We start from the raw sequence: 15,493 nt of genomic DNA, 5'->3' as shown, positions 1-15,493 counted from the left end.
CAGTTTGTCTGTGCGTGTTTCTGTGTGTCTGTTTGCTTGTACCCTCACCCTGACCACGGCTTTCAACCGATTCTGATGAAACTTGACACACACATAGCCAAATGTCATAATTCAAAACTAACGCAGCGAAAATTTTGAAAAGTTCCCCCAGTTCTGAAAAAAATCGATAAATTCGACATGGGGTCGAGAATCGGAAACACAAACCACAAACTGTCTAGGGGACGCAACTCCACCTTTTTTAACTCTCAAAAAAAATTTACTATCATTTTTTTCCATTTTTTTGCTATTTTTTGGCTATAACTCTCTAAAAATGCTTTATAGTTATTTCCCTTACAAACCTGAGCAACGCCGGGCGATACTGCTAGTTTAAGACTAAAACTCACTAATTTCCAGCTAAATATCGATGAAACAACTAGTGTTCACCAAACAAATATTTCGTATTAAATATTCCGACTGTATCACTTTAATAGAGTCGAATTTTGATTGTTTTTTTTTATCAGTTTCATAAAGTATCTTCATTAATTTCAAAAAATTATTTCTTATTAAAAAGCGATAATGACACACAAGTACGAAGGAACTATTGATTTTAAATCAATAAATTATAATTAATTATACTTTTTAATTTTATTTTAGAAGATTACACGATGAGGGTCGATAAGTTATCAACGATTCCATAAATTCCATTAAGTGGGGATGTCAATGGTATATAGAAGCTGATTGACCTTTACAATCAATAGTTTAAATTATTTGAAATAAGTTATCATTGATGACAAATTGACTTTAACAAAGTACACATCCCGTAAACTCTCTTTTGAATTCACGCCGAGATTACCATACTAGTTGGGAGCATTCCCCACAAATGGTTTGCATACAGTTTTAACAGAAAGATTTGGAAGAAGTAGATAAAAGTTATCCGCTAATTTTTTTTCGTGTAAATAAATTATTTTATTTTTTTATTCTTTTACTTGTTTCAGTCATTTGATTGCGACCATGCTGGAGCACCGCCTTTAGTCGAGCAAATCGAAACCCAGGACTTATTCTTTGTAAGCCTAGTACTTATTCTATCGGTATCTTTTGCCGAACCGCTAAGTTACAGGGACGTAAACACACTAGCATCGGTTGTCAAGCGACGTTGGGAGGACAAACACACACACATACACACACACACACACACACACACACACACACACACACACACATGAGACGGGCTTCTTTCAGTTTCCATCTACCAAATCCACTCACAAAGTTTTGGTCGGCCCGAGGCTATAGTAGAAGACACTCGCCCACGGTGCCACGCAGTGGGACTGAACCCGGAACCATGTGGTTTGTAAGCAAGTTACTTACCACACAGCCACTCCTGCGGCTATATGTTTATGTTACTTTAGAACTTTGCCAGCAAAATCTTATAAAATGACAATATTCCAAAAGAAGTACAAGTTTATATGTTATAAATAAAAACTCAAGAAGAAACAAATTAGGGATCAATAGGGGCACTGTAAGTTTGTATGTAATAGGGTCGACAGATGAAAAAGTTTGGGAATCTCTGTTCTACACGGTCACTTGACTTGCTAGAAACAACACCTAAATTGTTCTCAGATCATATCCTACTATCGTAAAAAATTGAGAGACACTGGATAATATATCCTAGATATACTGTTTGAATGTGAAGGTGAGTGTCTTAGTGGTTGGTATATTCGGATCACGAGTTCGATTCCCGGATCGGTCTGTGTGTTGTGTCCTCGAGCAAGACACTTTATTTCACATTACTCCAGTCTACTCAGCTGGCAAAAATGAGTTGTACATGTAATTCAAAAGGCCAGCCTTGTCTCATTGGGTGTGTCACGCTGAATCTCCCGTTAAGGGTATGTGTATCTGTAGAGTACTCGGCAACTCGCTCGTTGATTTCATGAGCAGGCTGTTCCGTTGCTCGAATCAACTCAAACGCTCGTCTGACTAAAAATTGAGATGGTCACAAATGGAACGGCATTAATCATTGTTCTGCTAAAGAGTGGAGATTAAATAAGAACAACAACTCTTTTACTCTTTTTACTCTTCTTACTTGTTTCAGTCATTTGACTGTGGCCATGCTGGAGTACCGCATTTAGTTGAGCAAATTGACCCCAGGACTTATTCTTTGTAAGCCTAGTACTTATTCTATCGGTCTCTTTTGCAGAACCGTTAAGTTACGGGGACGTAAACACACCAACATCGGTTGTCAAAAGCGATGTTGGGGTGGGGGCAAACAGAAACACAAACACACACACACACACACACCACACACACACACACACACACACACATATATATATATATATACATATATACGACGGGCTTCTTTCAGTTTCCGTCTACCAAATCCACTCACAAGGCTTTGGTCGGCCCGAGGCTATAGTAGAAGACACTTGCCCAAGGTGCCACGCAGTGGGACTGAACCCGGAACCATGTAGTTGGCAAGCAAGCTACAACAACCATTAAGTACCAGTGGTTTGTTGAGGTTCTCGGTTAAATATGTCGATATGGTGGAAGCGGTGGTGGTGGCGGGTCAACTAGTTCTGTGGAGTAGAGAGACCACTGCAGCGGCGATAGAAAAGAAAGAGGAGACATGTTACGCCCGTGGATCAGTGGTTTCAGTGTGTTACAACATTTAGTTTTGTTCCTCTACGTTCCGAGTTTCAATTCTGTTGAAGCTAACTTTATTTTTAATTCCTCGAGTAAATTCGCTGGAGTGGATTCAGTCAATTCTGTTACTTTCCTTAAAACTGAATATTGATACGATACAGGATTTCATTAAACCCTTTTTGTACCAGTCAAAAATTTTACAACCCAAGTCCTAAAAATTCCCATTCTATGCGATTGCAGTATAGTACCGCTCCGGTTTTTTCTGGTAAATATGTAGCGCCAGGCGTATAATCGGGGTGTATGACACTATAACGACAGCTCAAAAGGCACGCATGCGTACAAACCCTCCGCTATTACCGACTTGAGAAAACATTCTTCAGAAAAAATTTCGGGTTGAAAGGGTTAAGTGAGTTAGAATCGGTGGAGCACCAGGTAAAATGACTTGTGATATTTAGTTATGTTAATTAATGTTCTGGGTTCAATCCTGCTGTGATTCAATTTGTCATTCGTCTTTTTGGTGCATATTTTTGGGCTGCGTGTTTACACAACTGAGTTCTAGTTCAATCCCATAGCTTGGTACCTTGAGCAAGTACTTTCACTCCCATAGCTTCGAGTCGGCAGAAGCCTCGTGAGTGGGATTCGGTAGAATTTGGTGGATGGAAACTGTGCAGAAACCTATTAAAATCCTTTTTTTCTGTTCTGGGGTGGGAGATTGAGTCGGTTACCCGGTTTAACATCATCACCTGATCCTTGGATGTTTTTAACAAAGTCCACTCTGTTGCAAGAATTCAAGCCATATCTTTTGTCTGAAGATAACTCCATCCATGCTCTCCACAGATGTCCGAGACTCTAAAAACAATCATAGAGTGCCCTTCCTTCTTTAAGTCATTAAAAAATAAGTTGCTGTCAATCACAGGGATTAATATAATTGATCAAACCCCATCCTTACAATTTGTAGCCCTGTGTCTCAACTAGAAATGATCAACTGCACACCCAAGAACGGCTCCCGATATTATACGATATATTGTGATCGATAGGTCGATCATTTGAAATTATGCTTCAAATAGATTTCTGGTTCAAGTGATTATTGACCTAGATTGTAAATTCTAGTCCGATGCTGAGAAAATGGACTTGTCACAAACACTCTGTATCGTCTTTGGAAATGTCTGTGCTTCAACTAAACAGCCATTATGATGTCACGTGTTTATCCAACTGACGTGACGCTTCTAATAATGTACAAATGTACATCAACGATTTAAGCTTTTTGTGTGTAAATCTTTTTTTTTATTATTTTGTATTTATCTTTCTTCTTATTATTATTTTGTATTTATCTTAGATTATCTCTTCACATCTTAGCTCATCGCTTGTTTCTTGTATTTCAATTTGATGACGGCACGCATACAGACATACTTATGTACGTACGTATGTATGTATGTATGTATTGGGTCATCCCATAAATAATGCGGTTTTTTCAATGGCATGAACTAAAAGTCGGTGGGGATGGGATAAACTACCTGCTATAAAACCAAGTAGTAATTTAACCCCGTCTTTATTCTTAGGGCAAGTTTTGAAAAATGCAGTTCGATTTTAACAGTTATTTTTTCGAACTTATAATAGAAGTGACAAAGGATCATATTCGGCATATTTTTTGCTTTATGAGTTCGAGTCAGCATTAGAAGAAAAACGACCATCTTTGGTTTCAAGACGAAATGTATTCTTCCATCAGGATAATGCTCGGCCACATACAGCGAGGATAACACTCCAAAGGCTAGAGCAGTTTGAACGGGAAACGATGCCCCACCCACCATATTCGTCGGACATTGTCCCATCTAATTATAATTTATACCTATTTCTTTACTACCCACAATGGGCTAAACACAGAGCGGACAAACAAGGACAAACAGATTAAGTCGATTATATATCGACCCCAGTGCGTAACTGGTACTTATTTAATCGACCCCGAAAGGATGAAAGGCAAAGTCGACCTCGGCGGAATTTGAACTCAGAACGTAACGGCAGACGAAATACGGCTACGCATTTCGCCAGGCGTGCTAACGTTTCTGCCAGCTCTTATCTAATTATAATTTATACCACAGTCTTCGAAATCATTTGGACGGAAAAATATGAATTCTGTAGACTAGGTCAGAACAGTACTAGAGGAGTATTTTTCGTTGCGGACAAATGAATTTTGGAAAAGAGGTCTTGCACATCTACCTGATAAATGGAAGAGCATTGTAGGAACTTAAGGAGAGTTTATTTTAGATTAAAAAAGAACTTTGTTTATTTTAATGTTGAAAAATAAGAGAAGTATAAAAAATCCGCATTATCTATGGGATGATCTAATTATGTATGTATGTAAATGTGCGTGTGTGTGTGTTTATATGGATGGAAGCACTCCGTCGGTTACGACGACGAGGGTTCCGGTTGATCCGATCAACGGAACAGCCTGCTCGTGAAATTAACGTGTAAGTGGCTGAGCACTCCACAGACACGTGTACCCTTAACGTAGTTCTCGGGGATATTCAGCGTGACACAGAGAGTGACAAGGTACAACAGAAACAGGAAGTAAAAGTGAGAGAAAGTTGTGGTGAAAGAGTACAGCAGGGATCACCACCATCCCTGCCGGAGCCTCGTGGAGCTTTTAGGTGTTTTCGCTCAATAAACACTCACAACGCCCGGTCTGGGAATCGAAACCACGATCCTACGACCGCGAGTCCGCTGCCCTAACCACTGGGCCATTGCGCCTCCACGTGTGTTTATATACATCTCCATTAGAACATTAAACAAAATGATTTGCGTTATTTAATTACCGTTGTTTACATTGTGGGTTCAAACCCGCCGATGCTGACTGTACCTTTCATCCATCCGAGGTCTGTGAAATAAATGATTAGTCACTATTGTTTTGGTGACGATGCTGCTAAGATTAAACAAACTACAACCACCGACTTCCGCCGTGTCGAAACTGGCAGCATCTGATTCAAAAATGATTCCAATCTTTAATGCTTCATAACTTTTTAATTATTAATTTCTATAAAACATGAGTTTGGTTTTCAGTCATTAGCATTAAAAAAACATAAAAACAATGGGATTCTTTGAGTTTCCGTCTACCAAATGTTCTCATAAGGTTTTTTCGGCCCAGGGCTATAGTAAAAGACACTCGTCAAATGTGCCGCGCAGTTGGAGTGAATCCAGAACCATGTAGTCGGGAAGCAGCGAGCTTCTTACGACACAGCCGCGCCTGCGCCTATATATATATATATATGTTGTGTGTGTGTGTTGTGTTATATTACATATATATATATAATATATATATATATATATAAAGATATATATATATATATATATATATATATATTATATATATATATATTATATATATATAAAGATATATATATATATATATATATATAATATATATATATATATATAATATATATATATATAATTATGTATATATATATATGTACATACACATATATAGATACATATCCATATGTATATATATTTATATATATACTAGCAGTATCGCCCGGCGTTGCTCGGGTTTGTAAGGGAAATAATTATATAAGCATTTTTAGAGATGTAAAGTATAATAGCCATCTCAATATGGCTAACCACAAAGGGGGAGGGGTGTTACTGTAGCTTTTTACGTTCTGAGATTTAATAATAAATTTTAGAGAGTTACTTCCCTTATATATGTCAAAAATGGATTAAAATGGGAAAAATTGATGGTAAATTTTTTTTTAAATCGTAGACTCATCGTAGACGCGCGCTAATACCCAGACGGTCTCGATATGAATCACGACTATAAGATACCCGGTTTTGGTTAAACTGCACCGCAAAATGTGGGAGTAGTTAGGAATCTAAATCGTAGGAGACAGACACACAACCTCACTTTTATATATAAAGATTTCCTCTATTTACATAATATTGAGGTCTCTTTCTTTCTTTTGTTATCTTACTGTTTTTACCAATATACATATATATATATATATATAAATATATATATAGTTACAGAGATGTACTTGCATAGCAAGTGACTTGATCTGAGATCGTGTGCTGGAACGAAAACAGTTGCAGCGCGTTGAAGGTGTTTATAAGCCATTTAAGAACACACAAAAACCGTTAGATTCAGATTCACTTCAACATAAATTTAATTTGTCAAAATATTTTCGTCGCTTTGAGACCGCGACCTGTTAGCACGATATTTTTGTCAGTGAACAGGTCGCGGTCTCAAAGCGACGAAAATATTTTGGCAAATTAAATTTAAATGTTGAAGTGAATGTAACGGTTTTTGTGTGTTTCTTAAATGGCTTAGAAACACCTTCCAGGCTGCAATATATATATACACACATATATATATATGTATGTATGTATGTATGTGTGTATATGTGTATGCATGTATGTGTGTGTGTGTGCGTGTCTGTGCTTGTGATTGTCCTCCACCACTGCTTGACAACGAATGTTGGTTTGTTTACATCCCTGTCACCTAGTGATTTGACAAAGGAAACAGATAGAATAAGTACAATGCTTACAAAAATAAAACTGGAGTTGATTCATTAAACTACAATTCTTCAAGGCATTGCCCCAGCATGGCCACAGACCAATGGCTGGAAAAAGCAGAAGAATAAAAGAATACATTCTCTGCTTTGGTCTTATGTTCAAGGCATGAGAAAGCTTGAGTTTACATGAGAAGGCCTAACAGACCTGGTAGAAACAGCAGCCAAATCTCCCTCAAATCACACCTTACTGTCTTATGTATGTATATATATATATGAGCCAATGAGGGGACCTCTACATGGTAGATAGACCTGGTAGAAATAGCAGCCAAATTTCCCCCAAATCACACCTTACTGTCTTATCTATGTATATATGTATGTATGAGCCTATGAGGGAGACCCCTACATGGCAGCTAGACCTGGTAGAAATAGCAGCCAAATTTCCCCCAAATCACACCTTACTGTCTTATCTATGTATATATGTATGTATGAGCCTATGAGGGAGACCCCTACATGGCAGCTAGACCTGGTAGAAATAGCAGCCAAATTTCCCTCAAATCACACCTTACTGTCTTATCTTTCTGCTACTTGGATATAGGTGTTATATTCGTCGTAAAAAACTTTCCTGTCACACACTCACGCACACGCACACACACACACACACACGCACCCTCACACACACACACACACGCGCACACCCACACACACGCACGTTAGCTTACAATTTTATTTATATATTTGCGTGTCTATGTGTTGAAAGAGGAAGTGGGAGGCAGAGTGAAAGAATCACTCACTACAGTAAGTCAATTACTTTCATTTTATTCGTTGCCCACTGTGTGTGTGCGTTTGCGTGTGCTGTAAACCAGACTAAGAAAAGCATTTGACACACACACCAGAATGTGAGTTTTCTGTAAATTTTGCTTAATTGGAGTTTAAATTTTAAAAACTGGACCTGGCATGACGCGATGCATTGTACTCTTAAAAATGCAAGGTAAATTGTAATTGAAGAAATCCTATATTGTAGATTTGTATAACTCCCAAAGGGAGGCAGATAAAATCTGCCTTTTATAATAAGAGAGATATATATATATGCACACATGCATATGTATATATATGTATTTATACATATATATACACACACATATATTTACATATATATACATATATATATATATATATATATATATATATATATATATATATATATATATATATATATATATATACACACATATATATTTGCATATACATACATACATACATACATACATACATACATACATACATACATACATACATACATACATACATATATATATATATATATATATTATATATATATAAAGATATATATATATATATATATATATATATATATATATATATGTATATATATATATATGTACATACACATATATAGATACATATCCATATGTATATATATTATATATATATATATATGCACACATGCATATGTATATATATGTATTTATACATATATATACACACACATATATTACATATATATACATATATATATATATATATATATATATAATATATATACACATATATATTTGCATATACATACATACATACATACATACATACATATATATATATATATATATATATATATATATATATATATATATATATATATATATATATATATATATGCATGTGTATGTATGTATGTATGTATGTATATATGTACTAATGTATGTTCCAAATGCAACAGTAACTCAGCATCTTTCGCAAAGTGTGTTGTAACTCGCTCAACAGGGAATTTAGAAATTCAATTTAGAAGGAGATGCGTAAACCAAATTGGCATCAAATTCTTTCTCTGCAAGACAATGACAGCAAACCAAAGTAATTAACATGAACAATGCAAACTGTATGCCTGAAAAATATTCCCGCGGGGAAGACATCTATTTATAGATATATCATCCTCGGGGCAAAGCAATTGTTATGACACAAAGCCAACGACCTCAATGCCATTTTGGACAATGCATCAACGGGGGAAAATATGTTTAAAATGTTGTTTATAGATATTAAATAAATATGGAATGAAATACTTTTCTTGGAAATGAGAGAGCTGTAAGGAAACCTGAAGCTGTAGAATATATGAAAATCAAACCTAAAATGACTTTAGATTTACTTTTTACTCTTTTACTTGTTTCAGTCATTTTGACTGCGGCCATGCTGGAGCACCGCCTTTAGTCGAGCAAATCGACCCCAGGACTTATTCTTTGTAAGCCTAGTACCTATTCTATCGGTCTCTTTTGCCGAACCGATAAGTTACGGGGACGTAAACGCACCAGCATCAGTTGTCAAGTGATGTTGGGTGGACAAACACAGACACACAAATACACACACACACATATATACATATATACGATGGGCTTCTTTCAGTTTCTGTCTACCAAATCCACTCACAAGGCTTTGGTCGGCCCGAGGCTATAGTAGAAGACACTTGCCCAAGGTGCCACGCAGTAGGACTGAACCCGGAACCATGTGGTTGGTAAGAAAGCTACTTACCACAGAGCCACTCCTACGCCTGTTTGCTAAGCAAACAGAAAAATATTTAATCTTTTTTGATATTAACCCGTCTGGGCCTGCCCTATTTTCAAAATTAATTGAATCAAATATATTTTGATACAAATATCGTCAAAAAAAAAAGGCGTTGGATTAATCCGTACCATGTCAGAAGGAATGGTTTCTTTGCTTCATATACTCGCAGATTAAATTGCTGCGTTGGTCATGGTAATTTAGTAGAAGATAAAATGTAAGAAATACGAGGAAGAGCTAAGTGGCTGTATTCGAAAATATGAATTACTCAATAACTGTTTTGCATTTCCAGGTGTATTTTACATATATTTCTTTACTACCCACAAGGGGCTAAACACAGAGGGGACAAATAAGGACAGACAAAGGGATGAAGTCAACTACATCGACTCCAGTGCGTAACTAGTACTTTATTTATCGACCCTGAAAGGATGAAAGGCAAAGTCGACCTCGGCGGAATTTGAACTCCGAACGTATCGACAGAAAAATACGGCTACGTATTTCGCCCGGCGTGCTAACGTTTCTGCCAGCTCACCGCCTTAGATGTATTTTACATATGTACATTGAATAAACTGTACCGTAAAAACATGTGTTATCGTGTATTTGATATTTAAAAATTTAGAATACGTAAGATGGATACAGTGTTTTAGATAATATTGTTTTAAGATAATTGCACAGAGTTATCATATACAGAATAAGGCAAGTAATAATACGGACAGACATAATTACATGTATATACGTATATATGTTGGCATTACAGCAGAAGTTTGATTATCTTTCGTCGATCATAAGATACAAAGCATATTATGTATAACAATTAGAAGAAAGTGAAGGCACTTTTAATGGAACTGAACAGCAGAGTTCCGTGTTGAAGTTGTAGCTGTTTAGTGATTCAATACTCCAATATTTTATACCTTTGGAAGCCGATGATATAAGGATTTAACACCTGCCCAATATCATAAGAACCTGAACAAAGTAACTGATCTTGGAGGTTTCAAGGCCTCTCCCTAAACTATTTTCAAAATGAGTTTGATTTTACATAAAAGAGACGGTGTCTGTATTTATCAATGAAACAAATCAAATCACACATTTTTTTGTTTAGATTTTCTTAATTTTTTACTGACATGTTATTTGTGATATAAACATATATATAAATATAACCACTCATCAGGTTAAAAATAAACTAGAATAATAAAATAATTAATTTATAAATATACGTAAATAATCTTTTAAAATATAAATATATTCTTTAATATATATATATATATATATATATATATATATATATATATATAATATATATATATATATATATATATATATATATATATATATATATATATAAGATATTAAATATATAATAAGTGAAAACTAAAAACAATACTTAAATTATACAATACTTTAAAATTAATTAATATACACAATGCTATTACAAGCCATTAATATTGTAATCAAAATAAGAAATGGTTCAAATATAGACAAACTCATTAAATAAGCTAACTATATAATTAATATATATTCAACTACAACTGTCGGTTGTTGTTGAATATCTTCATAGTGTATTGTTCATTTGTTCTAATATTTTTGCACCTATCTTTAATTTATGGAGCTTAGATGTTTCTTACTTTCCATTAGTAAATAATTTTCGCCATTATATCATTTTTATATATTGATAGTTATAAGTTACGATAGTTATTAATTATTAATTATTAAATCTATTTATTTAGATATATGCATACATATATATATATATATATATATATATATATATATATATATATATATATATATATATATATATATGCATGTATATTTGTATACATATATATATATATATACGTATGAATATATATATATATATTTAATCTTGTATCGTAATTTTTTAATAAGTCAGAATCTATTAGAATATGTATGGTCTAGTGAAGATTACTATAAACATAATAATGATAATAATAATAATAATAATAATAATAAATAATAATAATAATAATAATAATAATAATAATAATGATAATAAACAGGAAATCATACAACAACTAAAACCCGATCTTAATAAATTAAATGAAATTATTTACTCTGTCGCTACGGTAATCGAAAGACGCTGTTTAACACCCAAAAAGCCAACAATACCAAATTCGAAAAGAAAATCAAACTGAAGGAGTAGAATTGAAACTGAAATTGAATCATTGCGAAGGGAGATATCAATATTAACTGAGCTAATCTCTGGAAATGATGTAAGATCAAGAAAAGGCAGGAAGATTGTGAGAAAATATGGACACTCAACAAGAGAAGAACTAATGTCAGCAAAAGGAACCCTTAAACAAAAAGTTCAAGCAAAAGCTCAGAGAATACGCAGATTTGAGAAAAGAATCAAATTCTACAAACAAAATAAGATGTTCAAATCCAATGCCAAATCATTTTACAGGGAAATAGGGAAAGAAAAAATAACCATTGAAAATCCACCCCTAATGAAAGAAGTTGAAAACTGTTGGAAGGGGATCTGGAGTGATGAGAAACCATACAATAAAAATGCAGAGTGGATCAAACGCACCCAAGATGACTACAAAAATCTACAAGAACAGGTATGGGAAGACATCTCAATCGCCGACCTAAGGAGGGCACTAACGAAGGCTCATAAGTGGAAATCCCCTGGTATTGACAGAGTACCAAATTTCTGGCTCTCATCACTCTCGTCCGCACAAAAAATGTTAGTAATACTATTTAATAGTATTATGAAAGACCCGGAAAAAACACCACATTGGATGGCAAATGGTATTACTTACCTCCTCCCCAAAAATAACAAAACGAAAGACCCAAAAAACTACCGGCCTATAACATGTTTATCTACTACCTATAAGATTTTGACATCTATTCTAGTAGAGAAAACATATACGTTTATGGAAGAGAATAACCTCTTTCCCACTGAACAAAAAGGATGCAGACGAGGCTCATACGGATGCAAAGATCAGCTCCTAATTAATCGCACGATCCTTGAGAACTACCATAACAAGCGCAGAAATCTCAGCTCTTCATGGATTGATTATAAAAAAGCCTTTGACAGCATACCACATTCGTGGATTCTGAAATCGCTGGACATTTTCAAAATTTCTCCTGTGATTTCAGATTTTTTAAACACTATGGAACACGAAGCTCCAATTATATCATTCTAAAGGAGTATTGCACTCAAACAACATTAGCATAAACTGTGGAATTTTCCAAGGTGACTCACTTTCACCACTAATTTTCTGCATAGCACTAATACCGCTCTCAAGTGAACTGAATAGAACAGGATATGGCTACAAAATTGATAACAGGAAAATAAGCCATCTATTTTATATGGATGACTTAAAGCTATATGGCAAAGATGATGAAGAGCTTGAAGGATTATTACATACTGTGAAAGGATTCAGTGATGATATCGGGATGGAGTTTGGCCTTGAAAAGTGTGCCAAAACCACTTTTAAGAAAGGGAAATTGGTAAAGTCTAGTTCAATCGAATTAGATGTCGAAATAGTAATAAAGGAACTTGAGCAGGAACAAACCTATAAATACCTAGGAATAAATGAAGGCTCTGGTATCCAGCATGCAAGCATGAAAGAGAAGGTTAGGAAAGAATGTTATAGAAGAGTTCGAGCAGTCCTGAAGTCTGAGCTGAATGCATATAATAAGGTTTTAGCCATAAATTCCTTAGCAGTACCAGTTGTTCTTTATAGCTTCAATGTGCTTAACTGGAATACCAGTGAAATAATGAAAATTGACCGAAAAATCCGCAAGCTACTGACTTGTAATAAGATGCACCATCCAAAGGCAGACGTGGATCGCCTTTACCTTTCCAGAGCTCAGGGAGGCCGAGGTTTGATCCAGCTTGAACTTACATACAAAACCACCACAATCGGACTGGCCAAATACCTTGAAGCAACCAACGATTGGATTTCAACTTGTTGAAAAACATGAAAGACCTAAAAAACTTCACTCTATTCTCAAAGAGAGCAAAAAATTCGCTGCTGATCTCTTAGATACCCACCAGATTGATCAGGCTGAAGAAAATGCGCCAACTGCAGGTGCAAAGAAAATAAAATTAATTGCAAAGACAAAAGCACATGAAAATTTAGCTAGCAGATGGGAACAGAAACCTCTCCATGGCAAGTATGTGGCCCGTAGCAAACAAGCTGATGTCGACCAGAAACACACGCACCAATGGTTACGAAGCTCAGGGCTAAAAGCAGAGAGTGAAGGTTTCATATTAGCTGCTCAAGACCAAAGCTTATTAACCCGGAACTACCAAGCCAATGTGATGAAAAATGGAGCTGACCCAAAATGCCGATTCTGTAACGATGAGATTGAAACAATAGACCACCTAATCTCAGGGTGTAGAGTCTTAGCACCTGCAGAATATAAAGCAAGACATGACAGAGTCGGCCAGTATTTACATTGGACAAATATGTCGGCATTATAAAATCAAAATCGCTGACAAATGGTATAAACATCATCCTGAAGCTGTGACTGAGGGAAAATGTGTCGATTCTATGGGACTTCCCCGTGCAGATCGACAGGACTATAAAAGCTAATAAACCGGATATTATTATAAAAGATCAGACAAAAAGGATGTGCTTATTAATTGACATGAGTATCCCTTGTGATCACAATATAGCGGCGAAAGAATTTGACAAGATTAGTAAATATAAAGACCTGCTAATAGAAATTGAAAAAATGTGGCATCTCAAGGCGACTACAGTATCAGTAATTGTAGGATCTCTAGGAATGATAAAAAAAAGGTACTGAAACCTATTTGAAAATGATTCCAGGCTTACCATCCCTACAGGAAGTGCAAAAAATCGTATTAACTGGAACGGCTTATGTACTGAGAAGAGCACTATCGCTGTGAAAATAACACGCATCCATGAATTTATTTATTTATTAATTTTTAAATACATATTTTTTCTGTGAATTTGCGCGTGTAATCTGGGAATGCATGCAATGTCCTTCCCTGCCCTAGGTGTATGGAAAAAACTCGGCGAGAAACGGAAGAAGATTTGAAGAAAGAAGGAAAAAAACATAATAATAATATAATAATAATATAATAATAATAATAATAATATAATAATAATATAATAATAATATAATAATAATAATAATATTATTATTATTATTACTAATAATTAATTATTATTTATCTGTTATATAAGCATAGACGTGTTATAATATTATTTTTGATGATAATAATAATAATAATAATAATAATAATAATAATAATAATAATAATAATATAATAATAATAATATTATTATTATTATTATTACTAATAATTAATTATTATTTATCTGTTATATAAGCATAGACGTGTTTATAAGTTCCAATGTTTATATATATGGTTATGACGTATGGTATATCTACTAGAACCTATTGATTGTGTTTATGTATTTTACACACGTAAATAGTATATACACTTTGCTTATATATGTATATGTCTGTATATATGTATATGTATATGTCTATATGGATATTTGTTCATATTTTTTATATATATTAAATAATACGTGTATATAATATTAATATTTTTAAAGTTCCTTATAACCTCTGACGAGGCCTATGGTTATATATATATAAGTACCCTACTTTTAAATGCCTACAACCTCAGTATGTTGACACCTATAGGCAATAAAAATAAAATTAACTACTTTTAGCCATAGGCTGAAACAGCTGTAAGAATTGATTTAATGATTTCAATAATTTATATTATGACTTTTATAATTTGTATTCTTATCTTATATGTATTGAATTATAAGATATATATGTATGCTATTAAG

The sequence above is a fragment of the Octopus sinensis genome, linkage group LG3 (genome assembly GCF_006345805.1).
Source record: "Octopus sinensis linkage group LG3, ASM634580v1, whole genome shotgun sequence".
Lineage (NCBI taxonomy): Eukaryota > Metazoa > Mollusca > Cephalopoda > Octopoda > Octopodidae > Octopus > Octopus sinensis.
This window is presented reverse-complemented; position numbering follows the sequence as displayed.